Genomic DNA, 20,553 nt, shown 5'->3' with positions numbered 1-20,553 from the left:
ACATTTGACCAGATTCCAAGGAACAGTGGGTGTGCCCATGGATATTACATTGATGTCATGCCCTTTATCCCAGAGAAGAGGATTTTTTGTGAATGAGGTGTTATGGTTGCATGTTTTTTATGTATATAGAGTATTTTCATATTGATGAACATTCTGATTTGATTTTTTTATTATGGCAAAATACACATATAAAATGTACCATTTTATCAATTTTTAAAAGATCTTATTTATTTATTTGAGAGAGACCGAGAGAAACAGTGGAGTGGAGGAGCAGAGGGAGAGGGAGAAGAGCCGAAGGCAGATGCCTCATCGACTGAGCCACCCAGGCGCCCCACCATGTTTATCATTTTAAATGTACAGTTTAATGGTATTAGTACATTGCTGTGCAAACCATCACCACTATCCCTCTCCAGAACTTTTTTACCATCCCAAACAGAAACTCTGTACCCATTGAAGAAAAGCTCCCAATTCCCCGCTCTCTCCAGCCCTGCTTTATGTCTGTATGAATTTGAAATCACCATCCTACTTTATGTCTCTATGAAATTGACTATTCCAGGTACTTCACAGAAGTGGAATTGTCTTTTGCGCCTGGCTTATTTCACTCAGCATAATGTCCTCAGGTTCATCCACGTTGTGGCACGTGTCAATATTTCTTTCCTTTTGAAGGTTGAATAACATTCCCTTGTATGTATACACCACATTTTGTTTATCCATTTTGTCCATCTGCTGATGGGCATTTAGGATGACACTGCCATTTGACTCCTATGGATATAGCACGTAACACACGGCCATGAATGTCTGTGGAGGGCAAGCTGAAAGGTTTGTTTCTAACTCACAGAGCACTTTTCAGTTATCTCAAAGTCCTTTGAAAATAACTTTTGCATGAGAAAATTAAAAAGAATTTAAGTAAATTCCTCCGATAATGTGGAGTTATTGAGCTAAAGAAAAAATGAGAGGCAATAGGCTGTAAATCTAAAACAAATACAAGAAATTATTGGAAATGTTAGAAAAATATCAAATGTCATTCTATGTTTCATAATGGGTAGAAGAATGAAACCTGTTGTTAGGTCTATGAACCATACAGTTCAAAGACAAGTGGCTGCTCTTGGTTGCCTAATTGAATAATTCCATTTGCATTCAAAATTCAGTCAGAGGATGGGCAGGGGGGGACATTTTTTATCAAATTGCAGAGTTTCTGGGGCGCCTGGGTGGCTCAGTCATTAAGCGTCTGCCTTTGGCTCAGGGCGTGATCCTGGCGTTCCCGGATCGAGTCCCACATCGGGCTCCTCTGCTGGGAGCCTGCTTCTTCCTCTCCCACTCCCCTGCTGTGTTCCCTCTCTCCCTGGCTGTCTCTCTGTCACATAAATAAATAAAATCTTTTTTAAAAAAATTGCAGAGTTCCCTTAATGAAAGAATCTTGTATTTTCTTTTTTATATAAATTCCAGGTCTTGGTTGCAACTTTTGAACTTCAGGTGTAAAATGAATTGAGTTTGAGAATATCTTAGAATCAACACACTAAACCGGGGTCTTCAACTGGAGGACTTGTCTGAGACACTTGGCAAAGTCTGAAGACGGTTTTAGTTGTCACAACTAGGAGGGAGCTACTGGCAGCCAGCAGGTGGAGGCCAGGATGCTTCTAAACATCCTACATTGCACAGCACAGCCCCTGCAGCAAAGTCCTGAGGCCCATAGTATCAGGTGTCATTAGTGCCACTGCTGAGAAAGCCAGCACTAAACAGGGTGTCTTGAACAATGTCAATCAGCTAGGACAAAATTTTGAAAGCACTTGATCACAATGAGGCTATATTTCTAGTTCTCATAAAAAATATTATTTTCTTCCTTCCTGCCTTCCCTCTTTTTCTTCTCCCTTCCTTTCTTGTAAGGATGTGAAAGAAGTTTATCTACCATTGTATCTACTCATTTTGGAGTTTCAACATTATTTTAAAGCGGTTAGAAATATGAATGGAGGGGGCGCCTGGGTGGCACAGCAGTTAAGTGTCTGCCTTAGGCTCAGGGCGTGATCCTGGCGTTATGGCATCGAGCCCCACATCAGGCTCCTCTGCTATGAGCCTGCTTCTTCCTCTCCCACTCCCCCTGCTTGTGTTCCCTCTCTCACTGGCTGTCTCTATCTCTGTCAAATAAATAAATAAAATCAATAAAAAAAAAAAAGAAATATGAATGGAGGGTTCAGGTTGGAAGTCAGACAGCTTAGAAGCAATTCCTACTACCTTGAAATAGAAAATATTGACTCGTGACCCCAGGCATAGTTTTCCTAACCATCCATGTCCTCCTCTCATAAATAGGCAGGGCCAATTTGCTTCATGGGCTCTCCTCCAGCTGTCCCGGGAGTTCCCTGCTGGTGTCACTTCTGATTGGTTCATGCCTCATTTGGACTGGTTGGTGCCCAAGCCAAATATTTTTTTATTGCCACACAAAGTGGATATAATAACTACAGTGCCCACCCAAAAAATCTTGGAAGGATCTTGTAAGACAACTAAAGATACTTACCAAGAATAACAACCATGTACATGTAAAGTCTTAGGGAATAAAAGGGCATAAAAATACCAAGAATGACAAACCAAGGATCAAAACGAGCACGGCCCCATCTGGGGGTTCAGGGTGAGGTTATTCTTAATTTGTTTTGCTTTTTAAGCTAAGTCTTTGTTTCTGCTGCCATTTAATTTGTGGAAAACAAAGGCCATTACGGCCTTGAATTTTATCTCAGAGTAGTTCAAATCCTTTTGTGGTCACAGGAGAGCAAATTATGACAGAAAAGAAAAAAAATCTTCTAAATAATTGGGTCATCATGGCATGGATCCATGTGAGCTCTTCTGGGACAAGATTTAATCACTTCACAAATTGCGTATGTTGATTGTGTTATAAATAATAATCCTGTGTGCCTCATTAAGCCCCAAATGCATGTCCTTGCATGAAACTCATTCTTTTCTTGCCAGCCTGACTAGATGCATTGTCTTTGGAGTTGTCTTGGAAAACAGGTGCACCTGGCTCTGTTAGGCAGGTGCAAGATGTCTCAAGAGCAGTGGAAATTTTATGCACAACAATTTTGACAACACATGCTCTAGATTAACTGGCAGGGCTTCTCTCCTTTTTTTTTTTTTTTTTTTTGTAAATTAACTGGTGGATCAATTAATAAAAATTGCCAGATAGGAAAAGTAGATGACTCTTGAGACTGTAATCTGTCATAGTCTATATTTAAGCCTTGAGTTTTACAAAATGGGAGCCTGTCCTAATTTCTTCCACGAACACCATTTAGAATATATTTACTTAGAATGAACCAACTTCCTGGAAAGATAAACTATAGAAGTTGAACAGATTTTACTTAGATGTTAAAGAATGTAACAAGGAATTCCTGCCTTTTTATGGTGTTTCATTTATGAGAGACCTATTTCTTGTGAAATTGGGCAAATTGTAGTGCTACTCAAGGTGGGATCCATTGGCTGGGACCATCAGCAAACTGTTTGTTACTGGTCCGCACACAACAACACAAGCACAGAAATCAAGAGTAAGCACTTAGGAAGTTTTATAGCAATCTAAGCATAATTATCTTTCTAGTACTTTATTTTCATTTCATTTAGCAAAAATGTCAGTTCGTGTTGGATTGAAATGAAAAACTCTGGTCCTTCATGGCAGATGGTCCGAGAAGTGCTGTCCCAGGGAATTCTTTCAGCCCTATACTATCTTCTCCAAGGATGACTGTCTTTGTAAATTTTTCTTAAGCAACAGAATAATACTGTTCTCTCCTTTTTAGCTGCTCTGCTTCGAGTGTGAAGACACATGATAGCCAGCGTTTTCACCTGCAAATACCAGTGCTTTGATGGAGAATCAATTTCCATTCCTTCTGCCCTTCTATTCTTCTGAGTCCTTTCCCAACAGGACCCATTTCCCCCTAGGTCCCGTGCAGTATCAAAAGTGTGCCCTTGTAAGGTGTTCATGGTACTTCGGCAGGGCTCCTATGTTTAGAGGGGTGCTAAAGAAAATCTTGCTCTGGTGCCTGCACATTCCTCACTGCCATTCCAGAAGGAGTTGGGTCACTACCATTCTTGCATCAGAAAGAGGATTAGGTTAGCTGAGATGTGAGGCAACTCATGGTAGGCATGGAATTCCTTCTTCATAGTCAGCCCTAGATTGTGAAGGAAGTGGAGCTGACTGAGGCACCACCCCCCGCCCCAAGCTTTTTTATTCTCCAGGAGGCAAGCACATTCAGGAGTCTCTCAAGGCTCCCGGCCTCCTCTGGCAGGCAATACAGCACTGATTAAACCTGACAGGTTTAGAGTCCATTTTGTATACCTGTATCTCCTTTTTGGAGGTATATGTGTGTACTGGGGGCAGGGGGACCAGACAAACACATTTTTTATTAAAAACTTTCAAACCCAGAATTAACAAGTGCCAATTTTATTGTCTTTTGTATTTAATTTTCGTTTGTATTTAAAGAACTAACATATTAACTCCTGTCCGGTCTCAATCTTCTTCCCTCCCTTCCCCAAGGCACTTATTATCATGGGGTTGGCAGGTATGTTACCTGTCTCTGTTTTTATACTTTTACTATTTTATTTATTTTAATAAACACTTACATAACACTATATAGTTATCTAGTACTGCATTACAAGTCACCCTAAAACTTACTACCTCAAAGTAACATCAGCAACTGTATCATTATCTCTCATGGTTCTATGGGTTGACTGGGCTCAGCTAGGTTGATCTCTCCTAAGGTTGCAGTCAAATGGCAGCTGGGGCTGGAATCATCTTGAAGACTTCCTTGTTCACTGATCTGGAGGCTGCTGCTGGCTGCTGGCCAAGACCTGGGGCCATCAGCTGGAACACCTGCATCTGATTCTTCATACAGCTTGGGCTTCTTTATAGCACGGTGGTTGGATTCCAGGAGGGACTCTTCCAAGAAGACCAAGTGGAAGTTGTATCACCTTTTATGATCTACCTTCAGAAGTCATATGGCATTATTTTCGCGATGGCCATAGGCCCACCCAGATCCAAGAAGAGGGAATATAGACCCCCACTACTTCTTGATGGGAGAAATGTAAATGTCACATTGTAGGAAGATGATGCAGGATGATAAATCTTGTTTTGGCCATCTTGGAAAACACAACCAGACACAAGCACTTATTATGTGCCAGGTACTATTATTCTAAGTATTTTTCAAATAGTACATATCCATAATCAAGATGTGATACTATCATATGTGTTTTTAATCTTTTTATAAATGGTAGCATTATTTTGCAACATTTTCATTGAGCTTTGTAGTTTTCAGATTACCTAGCTGATACATGAGCTAATTTTTTTTTTTTTTTGGTGAGTAAAGCGATAGAAGTTTGTTGAGTGAAGATATAGAAAAAGCTCTCAAGAGTGAGAGGGGCCCTGACAGGTCTGCCCTCTTCTTTTTAATTGGTACTTTGTACTGCACTGTAGGAATGTGTCACAAGTTGTCCATTCCCTGTGTCCATATATCTTCATTTTAAAATATAAATCATATAGTACATATTACTTTGTGACATCCTTTTTTTTTTTTGAAAGATTTTGTTTATTTATTTGAGAGAGAGAGGGAGAGTGAGAGTGAGAGTGAGAAGAAGAAGCAGACTCCCTGCTCAGAGAGATCGATGTGGGACTCTATCCCAGGACCCTGAGATCATGACCTGAGCTGAAGGCAGACACTTAACTGACTGAGCCTCCCAGGAGCCCACTTTGTGACATCCTTTAAAAAACTACACTAAATGGCCAGTACTTTCCCATCCCACCATATACTCTCCCAACACAAAAATTCTAGTGACTTCATTCTATCCATTCACCATGTCAATGGACCATAATCTTTAACTGAACCCTTAGAGTTGAGTCTGTAGGTTGTTTGTAATTGTTGTCACTATTAACAAGAAACCACCACAACCATTCACACGTATTTCTGTATAAATCTTTTATTATTTCCTTAGGAAAATTTTTGACAAGAGGACTGAGCAGATGAAGGGTATAAACAATTTTGAGGCTTTTAACACATATTGCCAATCTTGGATCCACTTTTGTTTATTTTTACAGTGTGATCAATACCAGAAACACTTACGAGTCCCCCACCCAACTTAAGAAGCAAAGCAATGCCAATAGCTGAATTATCCTGTTCACTCTTCCCATTTCATCCGCCTTCCTCTTTCCAAAGGGCCCTGCTATGCCAATTTTGGTATTTATTATTCTCAGGTATTTTTATGTTTATATTAATAAAATCAAACTACATATGTAGAGATGCTTTCCATGTATTTATATATTTATATAAATGAAATCATACTATATGTATCATTCTGCAACTTTGGTGAACATTATATTTGTGAGATTGATCTGTATTGATACACGTAACTCTAGTTCATCCATTCACTGCAGTGTAGTATTCCATTGAATGGATATACCCTTTGATTTGTTCACCCGCAGTGGTTCGCCACACACAGTACTGTCAGATTTGCCAGTTTGATGGCTGTGGGGTGACATCTCATTGGGGGTATCACATTTTTAAAAGCCTCTGAAAATTGGTCTTAAATCCAGTAAGGAGTGCCCAGGCTGATGACAGCTTGCAAACAGATCACATTAAGAAATAACAGAAGAAAATGAAGCTGTGTAGTCAGAAAAATAGGAAGACCGGTAAGGGTTATACTGACAGTCCTTAAATACGGGAAAAACAGTCATTTGGAAGGGACTTGATTCATTATTTGTCACTCCAGAGAACAGATATACCTAGTGACTCCATTTCTCAGACATGGTCAAGCAGAAGTGAAAGGCTTGCTTTCAGGAACACAGTGGAGCACTGGGAACCTTGGTGGGGGAGATTCAAGGATGGGCTTTAAGAGTCCAGTGATCCTCCTAGAGATGTTTGCAAGCTGCTGGTAAAAGTGCTGGTTCTTTGGGAACAGAGTTCTTGGCTTTTTGTCCCAAAGGGCTATGACCTAGATGGGATAGGCTGGACTAGGATCCTCTCCAGGGTCTAGCTAACCAGCTTTGGGGTCTTGTTTTACTAGTAGGAGATGCTGAGTACTTATTGATGGGACTAATAGAGGGGATGGAGAGTAGGGTAAGGGACAGATTGTGGAAAAAGATTATGTACTGGTCAGTTGAGGTAGGAGTGGTTTGGGAGAAAGAACAAAGATGTCTAATAGGAACTTCTGGTTGTTTGCCTTAGTCTGCCCATGAAAATGTCAGGGAATGGCACTTTGGGAATAATTTTTTTGGTGTATGTGTAAGGAAATAAAATCTTTGCCTGGTCTCAAGATGGAGCAAAGGGCCAGAGTGAGGCCTACCCAATAGGCACCTTCGGGTTGCACATGCATGCATACGATAAGAATGTTTCCACTTTGGGTGCTTCTGGATGGCTCAGTTGGTTGGACATCTGACTTTTGATTTTGGCTCAGGTTGTGATCTCAGGGTTGTGAGATCGAGCCCTGCATCAGACTCCATGCTGAGCACTGTCTCTTTCTCCCTCTCTCTCTGTCTCTCAAAAACAACAACAACAACAACAACAACAACAACAAAGAATGTTTGTACTTTGTATGGGAGGTTGCAGTATTTGGCCTCCAAGCATTCTTAACTACCCATCACAATAAGATGGTACTGGTTCTCCCAGAAATGATTGCACTTTAAAAGAAAATCTGCAGAAAGTAAGCAATGTAAAACCCCAAGGAATGCCTCATTAATCTTGGAATTTCAATCATGGGCTAGGACAGGTAGATGATTAATGTTAGGGAAATCCTGGTTCCTCTCAAATTGTACCACTATAGAAAACAGCTTAGAATCATAGAATTTGGGGGGCTAAACTTCTTCATTGCAAAGATTCAAAACAGAAACATGGAATCCCCTTCCTCATGAATATGGGCTAGAATTAATGAATGACTTCTAACAAACAGAGTATGGGAAAAAAGTAATAATTTTATAATGGAGAAACCTGGCAGACACCACCTTAACCAACTGATCAAATTAACAACACTAGTAATAAGTCATGGTGATATCATGTGCTCCCTGACATGAGCAGAAGGACACATCATTTCTATACTCCCTTTTCCCCAAAATCCATAGCTGTAGCCTAATCATGAGAAAATATCAGACACCCCAAAATGAAGGGAAATTCTACAAAATACTTCACCAGTACTTTTCAAAAGTGTCAAGTTCATGAAAAACAGGAAGAGAGTGAGAGCTGTCAAGACTGGAGGAAACATGATGAGTAAATGCAATGTGGCGCCCTGAATTAGATCCTAGAACAGAAAATGGATGTTAGTAGAACTGGTAAAATCCAAAGAAAACCTGTAGCTTAGTATTGTACCAATGTTAATTCCTGAGTTTTGATGAATGTGCCATGATTATGTAAAATGTTAATATTAAGGAAAGCTCAAGGAAAGGTAAATGGAAACTCTTTATACTATCTTTGGATTTTCTACAAATTTAAAATTATTTCAAAGTAAAAGTTAAAAAAATACAATTTCAGTGAAAAAGTACTGAAGCACAAAGGAGTTAATTGATATTCAATATCACACAACAGGTAAGTGGTTTACCTGAAATTAGAATGCAGGTATCTAGACCCAGTCACAGAATTATTTATCCTAAAAGCAGTCTCCAATAGGCCACCCTAACCCTAGGGTCCATTATTCTCATGCTCATCTTGGGGATATATTTATGAATTCAACTTCTCTGGACTTTCTGGGTGGGGACTAAATAAGATTCTTCCAACTACAGTCTTTCCTGCAACACTGCAAACCCATCCTCCCATTGTCAGAAGCAACCATTTCAAAATTTTTCCACTCCTCATTCTTCCAACCCAATCACCTTTTGCCTCACTCAGATGCCAGATCTACCACAGCAAGCACAGAAGCCATCAGTGAACTTCCTCAAGTTCTGATGACCCAACCTACAAACCCACCTGCTTCCACACCCACCTGCCTTTCTCCATCCCCTGTCATTTCACCAAAAGAGACGTTTGCCATACTATCTCCAATTGTACCCCTCACCTGTGCCTGGGATTTCCCTCCTGCTCCTGCCTCAGGGACCTCTACCTATCAATGAACCTCCCTCCTAGCAAACTTCTCCCTCTCTACTGACATCCTGAGATACCTTTTCTTATCTTCAATCTAAAAACCATATTTCCTCAATACTATAGGCCCTTGGGTATCTACCTTGCCCTTCACAGCCAAACGTCCTGAGAAAGTCATCTAACTCATTTCTTTCTTCACCTCCCACTGCACTATTCTTTTTCCATTTGATGTCTCTGAGCATTTAACACTATGAACCATACCACATTCTTCTTTCTTTTTTTTTTGGTTCACCCATTTAAAGTGTACGATTCAATGGTGTTTAGTATGTGCACAATTTTAAAACATTTTCATCACCTCACAAAGAAACCTTGTACCCCTTAGCTGTCACTCTCCTTTCACCTCATTGTCCCCTACCATCCCTAAGCAACCATTAATCTACCTTCTGTCTCTATGGATTTGCCTGTTCTGGACTTTCATATGAATAAAATCACATAAAATGTGGATTTTTGTGATTGGCTCCCTTCACTTAGCATAATGTTTTCAAGGTTCATCCAAGTTACACATGTATTGGTACTTCATTCCTTTTTATGTATGAATAACATCCCATTGTATGGATATACCACAGTTTGTTTATCCATTCATCAGTTGATGACCATTTGGGTTGTGTCTACCTTTTTTCACCATGATTTAAAAAAAAAAAGATTTGTTTATTTATTTTAGAGAGAGAGGGAGAGAGAAAGCGAGAGTGAGTGTGGGGGAGGGGCAGAGGGCGAGAGAATCTCAAACAGACTCCCCACTGAGAGTGTAACTCTATCCTAGGACCCTGAGATCATGACCTGAGCTGTAACCAAGCAGTCACCCTCTTTGCCTTATTTCCAAGTTTTGGGCAATTTTTAAAAAAAGACTTTATTTATATATTTATTTATATATATATATATTTATTTATTTAGAGAGAGCACAGGCTCACAAGCAGGGGAAGAGGCAGGGGGAGAGGGAGAGAGAATCTCAAGCAGACTCCCCACTGAGTGCAGAGCTGAACGTGGGGCTTGATCTCACGACCCTGAGATCATAACCTGAGCCAAAATCAAGAGTTGGATGCTTAACTGACTGAGCCACCCAGGTGCCCCTGGACAATTTTTCTTAATACTAATTGTCCTCTCTAGCTCCTCCTTTTCAATCTTCTTTGTAGACTTCTTTTCCTTTACCTTCCCTTGAATAATGGTGTTCTCCAAGGTTTTATCATCAGGGCTTGTTCCAGTCTCTCTCCCTTTTCACTCCTCCCTATATTTTTCCTTTACTGCCTGATTAACTACTATTCATCCTTCAACCTGTCTCTCAGATAAGGGTTCCCAGACTCCCTGAGTAATATCAGCTTCTCCTCTTTCAGAGCACTTACCACCATTCTAATAAACAATTCATTGTGTAGTTGTTTAATGTTTACCTCTTCCACTAGACCATAAGCTCCATGACAGCAGGGAACATGACTGTCTTTCTCATTTCTATAATTCTCAGGCCTAAATAATTATTTGTCGAATAAATGAACGAGTGAGTGCATGAATGGAAAAATGCACAGATGGTTACATGATCTCATCATCCGTTTCCGCGGTCTCGGTTTTGAGCGTATTTGTGAGTGACAAATTGTATATTACCAATTCTCTTTCTCTTTTGAAACTCAATAGGAAAATGGTATTCAGGGGAAGTCTCTGGTTATATTCTAAACAAGTGCCAGAACATCAGAATTCCATGTAGATGTTTTGAAAATGCCAAATGTCAACAAATGGAACACACAATTCAGCTATTGATCGATCTTGGATGTAGCCTTTACTGCCCACGAAGTGTTGGGTGACCATCCTCCACGTGTCTCTCGTGTTTCTTCAGGTCTTGTGAGCAGAGGCACCAACTGTCTTTTGTTCTGTACTATCTTTTCAGGACAGTATAGCCTAGGAAGATGGAGACAGTGTTTTTCTCCAGAGCAGAAGGTAGGTTTATTTGCTATGCAGTGCAATAAAGATAATGTCTCCCTCTGGAGCAAAGGTTAAGCAATGGGTTTGCTTCCTGTCCATTATACAAAACTGAAGTTTCCTAATCTTGGGGTTCCTCTCCTGGAATCAATTAGCTGGCACTACCTGGCGCTCATTCAGTCACCTGTAGAAACTGGAGTCAGGGAACTAATGCAAGAAAATACTAGTTCTCTGGCTACTGCTATTGCTGTGAGTAATAAACTGTTCTTTGTCACCAACCCAGATTGTTTTTGGTTAGCATCCACAAAACTGTGGCAGACGAACTTGTTAGCTTGCAAGTGGGGGAAAAATGTCAAATCCTTCATGGTTCTTGACACGAAGCAGTGACTTATACACATTCATATTCATTGGTTGGTGATCAGGTCACAAATGTTTTAAGCATTTTGCAACCCAATATAGCTGATTATCACTTATATATAGGTGCTTTACAGTGTTTTAGTTAGGACTTAGAAAATTGATTGGGAGTCTGGTGTTGATATGTAACTGGTTATCCTTTTCTCCCTTTAAATTACACAAAATAAGCTCCCAGTTTGGGTTTTCACACAGAGTTTCTACTATTCAGAAGAGCTTTTTTGATATTGCACGGGAGGTGCCTGTGCATTTGTCCTTATTATTGGTATGTGGTTTTGGAAGTGCCTTCACATATTCTCTCACATGTGAGTTTAGCATCGCCACGGACAAACTCAAAGACAAGAGTCATGCTTGTTACCCTTTTGTATCCTTCTCCTCCTTGTAAGACTTGGTACAAGTTTCTGGTTCAAATATTCTCACTATTCCAATATGATCGATGACATTTTCCAAACATTGCTGTGATATCTCCCACCCCTCCCGCATTGCTCTTGTGCAAGCAAGGTTAACTTGTCACTCCCTCATCAAGAGGTGGCATCTATTTTTGCATCCCCTTAAATCTGGGAAGGCACTATGACTGCTCTGACTAGTAGAATATGGCAGAAGGAACACAGGGGAAGTCCTAGCTTCGTCCTCTACTGGCCCAGCAGCTTCTGCTCCTGCTTCTTGGAATACCTGGACTTCGGCTGCTTCCTGTCATAACTCAGCCTTCATGTTGAGAGAAGCAGGGGCCACGTGGAGAAACCACATGCAGGTGTGCTGTGTGACAGCCTCAGCTGTGCTCCTGACCAACATTTAGCATCAACTGCCAGCCAGATAAGCGAGCCACCTTGGATGTCTCTCACCTCATTGAGCCTTCAGATGACCACAGTCCCAGGTAACTTCCAACTGCAATTGCATGAGACACATCAAGCAAAAACTGCTGAGTTGAACACAGTCAACCCATGGCAGGTAATAATAAATTGTTGTACACAGCCATAGAGAACCAGAGCAAAGTGGCCCCTGAATAAAGAATTTCGTTTGGTCATGTGGTTCTAAACCCATCCCCAACTGCTTAGAATCCTAAAAACAGAAAGCAAGTTTCACTCAAGATTTAGTGTAGCAGCTTGTACCGCAGAGACATTATTGGAGTATTCCTATGAATTAATGAATGATTGTATATAAAACAAAAATCACTATAAAGCAGAAGTCTTAATCCCAGGGCTTTTTTTTTTTTAACATTGATTTACTCACTTATCAATTAAATACTTGGAAAAAACTCTTCTTCCTTAATTTAAATTTATCTGACCTCCTGGGCATGGCCAAATCTCCAGACCAGAATCAAGATAACCTGTTTGATCACAAGTCTGAGCACAAGTAGGAGGATTATTTTAGAACTGGTTTTGCTGTTGTTAGGCAACAATTTGAATCTGATGTTGTTGTGGTAGACTACCATGGAGGCTCATTCATCACTCTTCTTAAAACTTTGAGAATGTTAGATTTTGATTCTGGGATATTGTCTTCAGATCTCAGAGCATTAAGTGTTTTTTTGTCTCAAAAATAAAAAGTCACTCTGAAGCATAGCAGTGGACAGCAATCTCTTGCCCACTCCCAGCCAATTGGCCTACTCTGTGTGCCTCTTTCCTCTCATTCCTGTGCTCCAGCCTTGCTAATCTTTCATACTGCCTATTCCTTCCCGCCACTGGACCTTTGCACATGCTATCTTGTCCTCCTACTCCCTCCACTATATTTCTTCATCTTGCTGAATTCATCATTTTGCCACAGTTCAAGCACAAGTTTCTCAAAGATGCTTTTTCTGACCTCTGCAGAGTAGGTGAGGTATCCCGGTTATATGCTCCCATAATACCCTGTATTTATCCATCAGAGCACAGTTCGCAATTATAATTACATATTTTTAGTTGTGTAATTACTTTATTTCTTTGAAGGGGCATATTTTTCACATGTCAATGGCACCATCTAAGTAGCTTAGTCTCTACATCAACATGACTTTACCATTCCAGGCAACTCTTTACCAGGAAGATAAAAGTTACAAGTGACTTTATTGTTGATTCCAGGACCTGCTTGAAAGACACATCTACTCTTCAAAACAAAGCATCAAATGATAATTTTTATTTCAAGACTCTCTGAGTCCCTCACCTTGATTGCTGTGTCTATCAACCCTAAACTATTATATCGTGATCCTTATCCAATGCTAACCGAGACTTCCTCTCCCCCCAGTGAAATATCCACCTTAAACTAGACTTTTGAGTTGGTCCTAGGGAATATGTAGGATTCTGAGAGGAGAATGTGTAGAAGATATCACTAGCTTCTGGCAACTTTCAGAGAGCACTGTTGGGAGTACCAGAGAGTAACTATTGAGCGGAGTAGAGTCTTATTTTGGTTTTCATTCATCTGTTGTGTTAAAAAAGATGGTTGGATTTGATGAGGCAATTCTCTCTCTTTAGTGCTCTGTGACACTTCCTCTCCAGTGGTCTGAGCAAATAATCTTAGGGGCAATGGAAAGAGCACTAGACTGGGAGTCGGGAGACATGGGTTCTATTCCTGCTGTGTCATTAACTCACACACTGGCTGAGTTGGTTTGTTGTTGTTGTTGTCGTTATTGTTTTGTTTTGTCTAAAAAAGATCAAGGGTTCTTTAGTAAGTACATTCCAAGTTTCTGTCCTGTCCCAGCGTTCTCCAAGGATGGTGCAGTCCAACATCACCCAACTTAAAATCTTGCTGAGGGTGGAGAATGGAGTCGTGGCAGGTGGGGTGGGGGAGGTATAGGGATGCAAGAGTCTACATCTTCCACACCCTCCTGTTTTGGAGGAAGAAAGGAGAGGTGAAGGAGTGGAAACCTCCCCTCTAAAGTATCTCTCACCCCTAAAGCAATAGGGGTTTTCCATAGGTTGGGAAAGGTGGGAAAAGGTGGAATCGAAGAAGGGAACACCTTAAACTGAAGTGGGGATGAGTTTAATGCATATTGGGAGCATATATTTGAGGTAGTTTGGGTACGGGGAGGAGGCGTCTGGAGGGAACAGGTGGTGATAACTGGCAAGTACAAGTCCTGGAAACATTTTCCAACTTGACAATTTCCCTTAAGATTTTTCCCCATTCCTGCCTCCCATTCCCACAGATCAAATGTGGTACTTTAGAGTCATTGACATAAAGGGCTATTTCTTACACAATCACTGGACATCTTAAATTCAGGACTCTGTCTTGATGAAGACTCTCTTTGACCAAACTCTAGGCAGCCTCCTTTGAGCCCTCTTCTCAAGCAGGTCTAAACCTTGGCTTACAAATCTACAGACTCTCAGCATTAATGATTTTGTCCATCCACATAAACTAAGAGATTTGAATAAACACCAGTGTAGTTTCTAACCACTCAAGGCCACATCCTTGGGACAACCCAGGCCTCCCTTCATGCCTGCCTGAGAAACCCCCTTCAGTGCTGCCTAGAGAATGTATTTTTTGTTCTAGCCAAAATATGGTGGCAGGCAGAGAGATCCCCAAACCCCCTCTTAGAGTAGTCACTTTAGAAAGCTTGCAATTGTAAATCCTTCCCTGCTTCCTGTCTCCTTGAAATGCAAACATTCGTGGAGGTAACTCTCATTCCCAGCCCAGTGGCACTGGGCACCTTGCTCTAATTTGCACTGCTGCTTCCTATCATAAAGATGCAAAAAGTCTGTTTTCTGGATAAGTGCCAGTGAACAAACCCAGATGGCCTAGACACATGGACCAATGTGGTTAACACCTCTAAATGCCTTTCCCTCAGCACACGCCAGCTTTAAAAAGTCTATCTTTCATTTCAGTGATGGTGAGTTCAGTTCACTCTGGGCCTTCCTTCCTATTGCCATGGTGGTTACTGAATGAAGTCTATTCTTCTTATCACTTTAACTAGTGTCTGGTTTTGTCATTTCTTTTTTAAGTCTATACATTACTCCATGCTCATGATGATAGGTGTACTCTTTAATCCTTATCACCTATTTCACCTATCCCTGCACCTGCCTCCCCTCTGGTAGCCATCTGTTTGTTCTCTAGATTTAAGAGTCTGTTTCTTGGTTTCAGTCTCTGTCTCTTCCCTTTGCTCATTTGCTTTGTTTCTTAAATTTCATATATGAGGGAAATCATATAGTATCTGTCTTTCTCTGACTGACTGACTTTGCTTAGCATTATACTCTCTAGCTCCATCCATGTTGTTGTGAATGGCAAGATTTCATATGGCTGAATAATATTCCATTGTATATTTATTCCACCTCTTCTTTATCTATTCATCTATCAATGAACCACTTGGGTTGCTTCCATAGTTTGACTATTGTAAATAAAGCTGCAATAAACATAGGAGTGCATGTATCCCTTTGAATTAGTGTTTTTGTATTTTTGGGGTAAATACCCAGTAGTGGAATTACTGGATCATATGGTAGTTCTATTTTTACTTGTTTGAGGAACCTCCATACTGTTTTCCACAGTGACTACACCAGTTTGCTGTCCCACCAACAGTGCAAGAGGGTTCCTTTTTCTCCACATCCTTGCCAATACTTACTGTTTTTTGTGTTTTTGATTTTAGCCATTCTGACAGGTGTGAGGTGATCTCTCATTGTGGTTTTGATTTGCATTTCCCTGATGATGAGTGATGTTGAGCATCTTTTCACGTGTCTGTTGGCCATCTGGATGTCTTTCTGGAGAAACGTCTATTCATGTCTTCTTTCCATTTTTTAATTGGATTATTTGTTTTTTTGGGTATTGAGTTGTATCAGTTCTTTATATATTTTGGATACTAACACTTTATAGGGTATATCATTTGCAAATATCTTCTCCCATTCTGTAGGTTGTCTATTAGTTTTGTTGATTGCTTCCCTTGCTGTGCAGAAGCTTTTTATTTTGATGTAGTCCCAAAAGTTTATTTTTGCTTTTGTTTCCCTTGCCTCAGGAGACATATCTAGAAAAATGTTGCTTACAGCCAATGTCAGAGAAATTATTGCCTGTGCTCTCTTCTAGGATTTTTATAGTTTCAGTTCTCATTTAGGTCCTTAATCCGTTTTGAATTTAATTTGTGTATGGTGAAAGAGAGTGGTCCAGTTCCATTTTGTTTGCATGTAGCTGTCCAGTTTTCCCAACACCATTTTTGAAGAGACTGTCTTTTTCCCATTGTATATTCATTCCTCCTTTGTTGAAGATTAATTGACCATATAACTGTGGGTTTATTTCTGGATTTTCTATTCTTTTCCATTGATCTATGTGTTTCTGTTTATGCCAGAGCCATACTGTTTTAATTACTACCACTTTGTGGGGCACCTTGCAGCTCAGTCAGAACAGTATGCAACTGTTGATCTCAGAGTTGTATGTTTGAGCTCTACATTGAGTATAAAGATTACTTAAAAATAAAGTCTTTAAAAATTTACTACTGCTTTGTAATATAACTTGAAGTCTGAAATTTTTGTGATACCTCCAGCTTTGCCTTTCTTTTTCAAGATTGCTTTGGCTATTCGGGGGTCTTCTGTGGTTTCATACAAATCTAGGACTGTTTTAGTTATGTGAAAAATGCTGTTGATATTTTAATAGGGGTTGTATTAAATCTGAAGATAGCTTTGGTTAGTATAGACATTTTAACGATATTTGTTCTTCCAACCCATGAACATGGAATGTCTTCACCTTTCTTTGTGTTATCTTGAATTTCATTCATCAGTGTTTTATGGTTTTCAGAATATAGATCTTTCACCTCTTTGGTTAAGTTTATTCCTGGATATTTTACTGTTTTTGTTGCAATTGTAAAAGGGATTATTTTCTTAATTTCACTTTCTGCTGCTTCATCATTGGTGTATAGGAATGCAACAGATTTCTGTAGGTTGATTTTGGGACCTGCGACTTCGCTGAATTCATTTCTTAGCTCTAGTAGTTTTTTGGTGGTCTTTAGCGTTTTCTGGATTTGTCTTTGACAATCTTCTGTGTGTGTGTGTATGTGTGTGTGTGTGTGCCTGATTCAGAAAGGGGACAATTTCTGGTTGTTCTAGTACGTGCACACTAGGGCAACTTTAACTCTGCCCTCAAACTGCACGGTCTTCCACCTGTACCCCTCTCCAAGGCCTTTCTCCTCTGTTCTTTAACTTTAATTGGGGCCTTGGTTTCCATGCTGGCAGGTAAACTGGATGTCTGTGGGTCACTTTTAGCTCCCTCCCCACCACCACCACCCTCCACACCTTCTGGTTCTACATCCTACTCTCTGGAATCTCCCCTCCTTTCCATTCTGGATGCAACTACCCTACGTCAGGACATATTGTCTCCTGCCTAAGTGAATCTAATTACCTTTTAACTAATCTCCCTACCTCCAGTCTCCACAGAACTCCAAAGTGCTTCTTTTAAAACACTGACATGACATAAATTAAACACTGAGCTGATCACCTCACTTTCCTTCTCAGAACTTTTCTTGGCTCTCTCCCTGACCTACTGAGCAAAGCTGAAACTCCTTAGCAGGCATGTGGGGCCCCCTTACCTTACCTTAACCTAAACATCTCCTACCTCATCTACCATGGAAACTGTGATCTCTGTTCCTTAAATATATGTGTATCCACAGTTCTAGGGTTATGCTCACATTATTTTGTCATTCTGCTATAGAAGTCTCCCTTTTCCCCATTTCTGTCAATGACCAATATTTTATTTTTTTCAAGGCCTAATTCAAATATCGCCTCCTTCATGACAGCATTCCTAATAGTTTGAATTAGAATTGTTTCCTTCCTCTGTATCAGCTCATATGATTTTTTGAAAGTCAGTTTCATAACTGAGGTATAATTTATACATAGAAAAATTCACCCCTTTCAGGTGGATAGTTCTGTGAGTTTTGACAAGCAAAATATATAGTTGAGTAACTAACCATCACCACAATGAAGTTATAGAATATTTTAGTGAAACCAAAAAGTTCCCTTGTGTCTCTTTGTAGACAATTCCCACCTCCCATTCCTAGTTCCTGGCAATCACCAATCTGATTTTTGTCCCTATTTACCTCCTATCATTTAAATGTATTTTTGCATTTCCCCTACAGGGTTTGCAGACAGAGAGCTGTAATCACTCACCTTTGTATTGCTCATGGTTCCAAGCCCAAATTCCAAAGACACTTATTATGTACCAGGTCATAAATATTTGATAAATGAAAAAAGGAAGAAAAGGAAGAAAGGCAGACCAAAAGAAAGGAAAGAAGGAAAGAAAAAAGAAGGGAAGAAAAGAATGAGCCAAAGAATAAATGGAGAAATAACCTGAGGAGAATTCTGATTTGGCAATGGGGCAGCTGACAGAATGCATGCTAGTTTAATGAATTATTCTGAGTTATTAGTCTGAACTACAAAAGCAGTTACTCTTAAACACCTAAACATAAAACATATTGAAGTTTCAATCAGCAAAACTGACACTCAAAGTTTGGGAAGGAAATCTTAATGTAAATGACATAAGTTGTACTAGCAGGTAGGAAAGGACCACTCACCACTCCCAGTCTAAGCTGCTTCTCATCTCCTCACATATCACACCACCATAACTAAGATATGAAATGTTCTGTTCTCGGTATATAGCAGGTGCTCGTAAAAGTCCCAGGGGAGTTAAGGGAAGGAGAAAGGTAATGTTAAGTGCCCCAAAGTCATGGTGTTATATGCTTTGTACCGTTTTATTTAATTCTTAACCACTACTCTCTCACTGAAGTTAAAAGTAATTAGGAGGTAACTCTTCTTTGGGAAAGGAAATAGATAATTAAAGGAAGTTTAGGGGTGTACTTCCTAAGGGGAGAGACAAGTTACAAACTATTTTTTAGTTCTTCGGAGATTTTGAGTTTTTCTTCTGTGAAATCACAGTAAGTAAGAAGGGACAAGAGTCCAGAATAATAAACTTTTTTTGGGGGGGGATGTCCATCATTGATCCATTCAGGGTACTTCTGGTGTGGTGACCGTGTTCATTTCAGAAGCCAATATGATGTGAAGGAACTCTAGTGGGTAATAATAACTGCCTTCTTTCTGTATTATGGTGTCACGGGAATTTAAAGTGATTTTGCAGGGGTGCCTGGGTGGCACAGCGGTTAAGCATCTGCCTTTGGCTCAGGGCGTGATGCTGGCGTTATGGGATCGAGCCCCACCCACATCAGGCTCCTCCGCTATGAGCCTGCTTCTTCCTCTCCCACTCCCCCTGCTTGTGTTCCCTCTCTCGCTGGCTGTCTCTATCTCTGTCGAATAAATAAATAAAATCTTTGAAAAAAAATTAAGTGATTTTGCAATCGCTCTTGGGAGATAATTTTCTTGGTTCTTAGAACAAGTTGGAAGATAAACTTTGGACAATGTATTATACTATGCCCTTTGCAATTAAATAACGCAAGATAACGTGTTAAAGTTTAGTGGAGATTTAAATTCCTGAGCTGATTAAAGAGAGTTAAGACTACTAGGTTTTAGAAATGTTGTTAATACTACTCCTGGAGTTTCTAGGCACTATGTAGTGATGAATTGCATGTTTCCCTTATTATTTTTCGATCCTGCAGAAGAGCTCAGCATTCAATAACTAAAATTGCAGTTCAACTTGAAGCCTGGGACCAGGGCAGGAAGACTTTGAATTTCTGGCTGACTTTGGGCTGCGTCGCGTCCACGAAAAGTGGAGCCATTGAAAACTGTGGGTTCATGATGAAAGTGCTTTTTCAAGAAGATAAATCTGGCTATGCGTGCAAATGGTCTGGGGCAGAGAAGAGAGAGGCAGCCTCCGTTCGGAGGCTCCCGTAATATCCAGGCTGAGGTGATCGGAGCCGAGCTCCGGAAAGGAAATGGTAAAAAATGGAAAAAAAAAAAAATGGTAGTGTCTGCGGCCAACACTGGACGATGACCAGATCCAGTGGAGTTGGATGAGTACGGAAGAGAACTGAAAGAACGGGTTCGTTCCAGAGACCCGAAGTTCTCAACAGAGGCCCCTTGACTCCCCTTCCGTCCTTAGTGCGGACGTCCTGGGATCAGCTGGAAAGCTCAAGCCTCAGACTGGTCAGGCCAGCAAAGAGCTTACAGGCGGAAGGACCGGCCAGGCGTATACTCCCGCCTGCCTTCCTTCACCGCCTCCGCTCTCAGGCAGTCCCTCTAATTCCTACCCCTCTCTCCTCACCCTTCTGAGCCTCCAGATCACTTCCCCCCGCCCCAGCCATTCTCAGTCCGCGGCCGACACCGCCCTC

Source organism: Ailuropoda melanoleuca, chromosome 4 (assembly GCF_002007445.2).
Source record: "Ailuropoda melanoleuca isolate Jingjing chromosome 4, ASM200744v2, whole genome shotgun sequence".
In the NCBI taxonomy this organism is placed as follows: domain Eukaryota; kingdom Metazoa; phylum Chordata; class Mammalia; order Carnivora; family Ursidae; genus Ailuropoda; species Ailuropoda melanoleuca.
The sequence above is the reverse complement of the archived record's forward strand: the minus strand, read 5'-3'. Positions refer to the sequence as shown.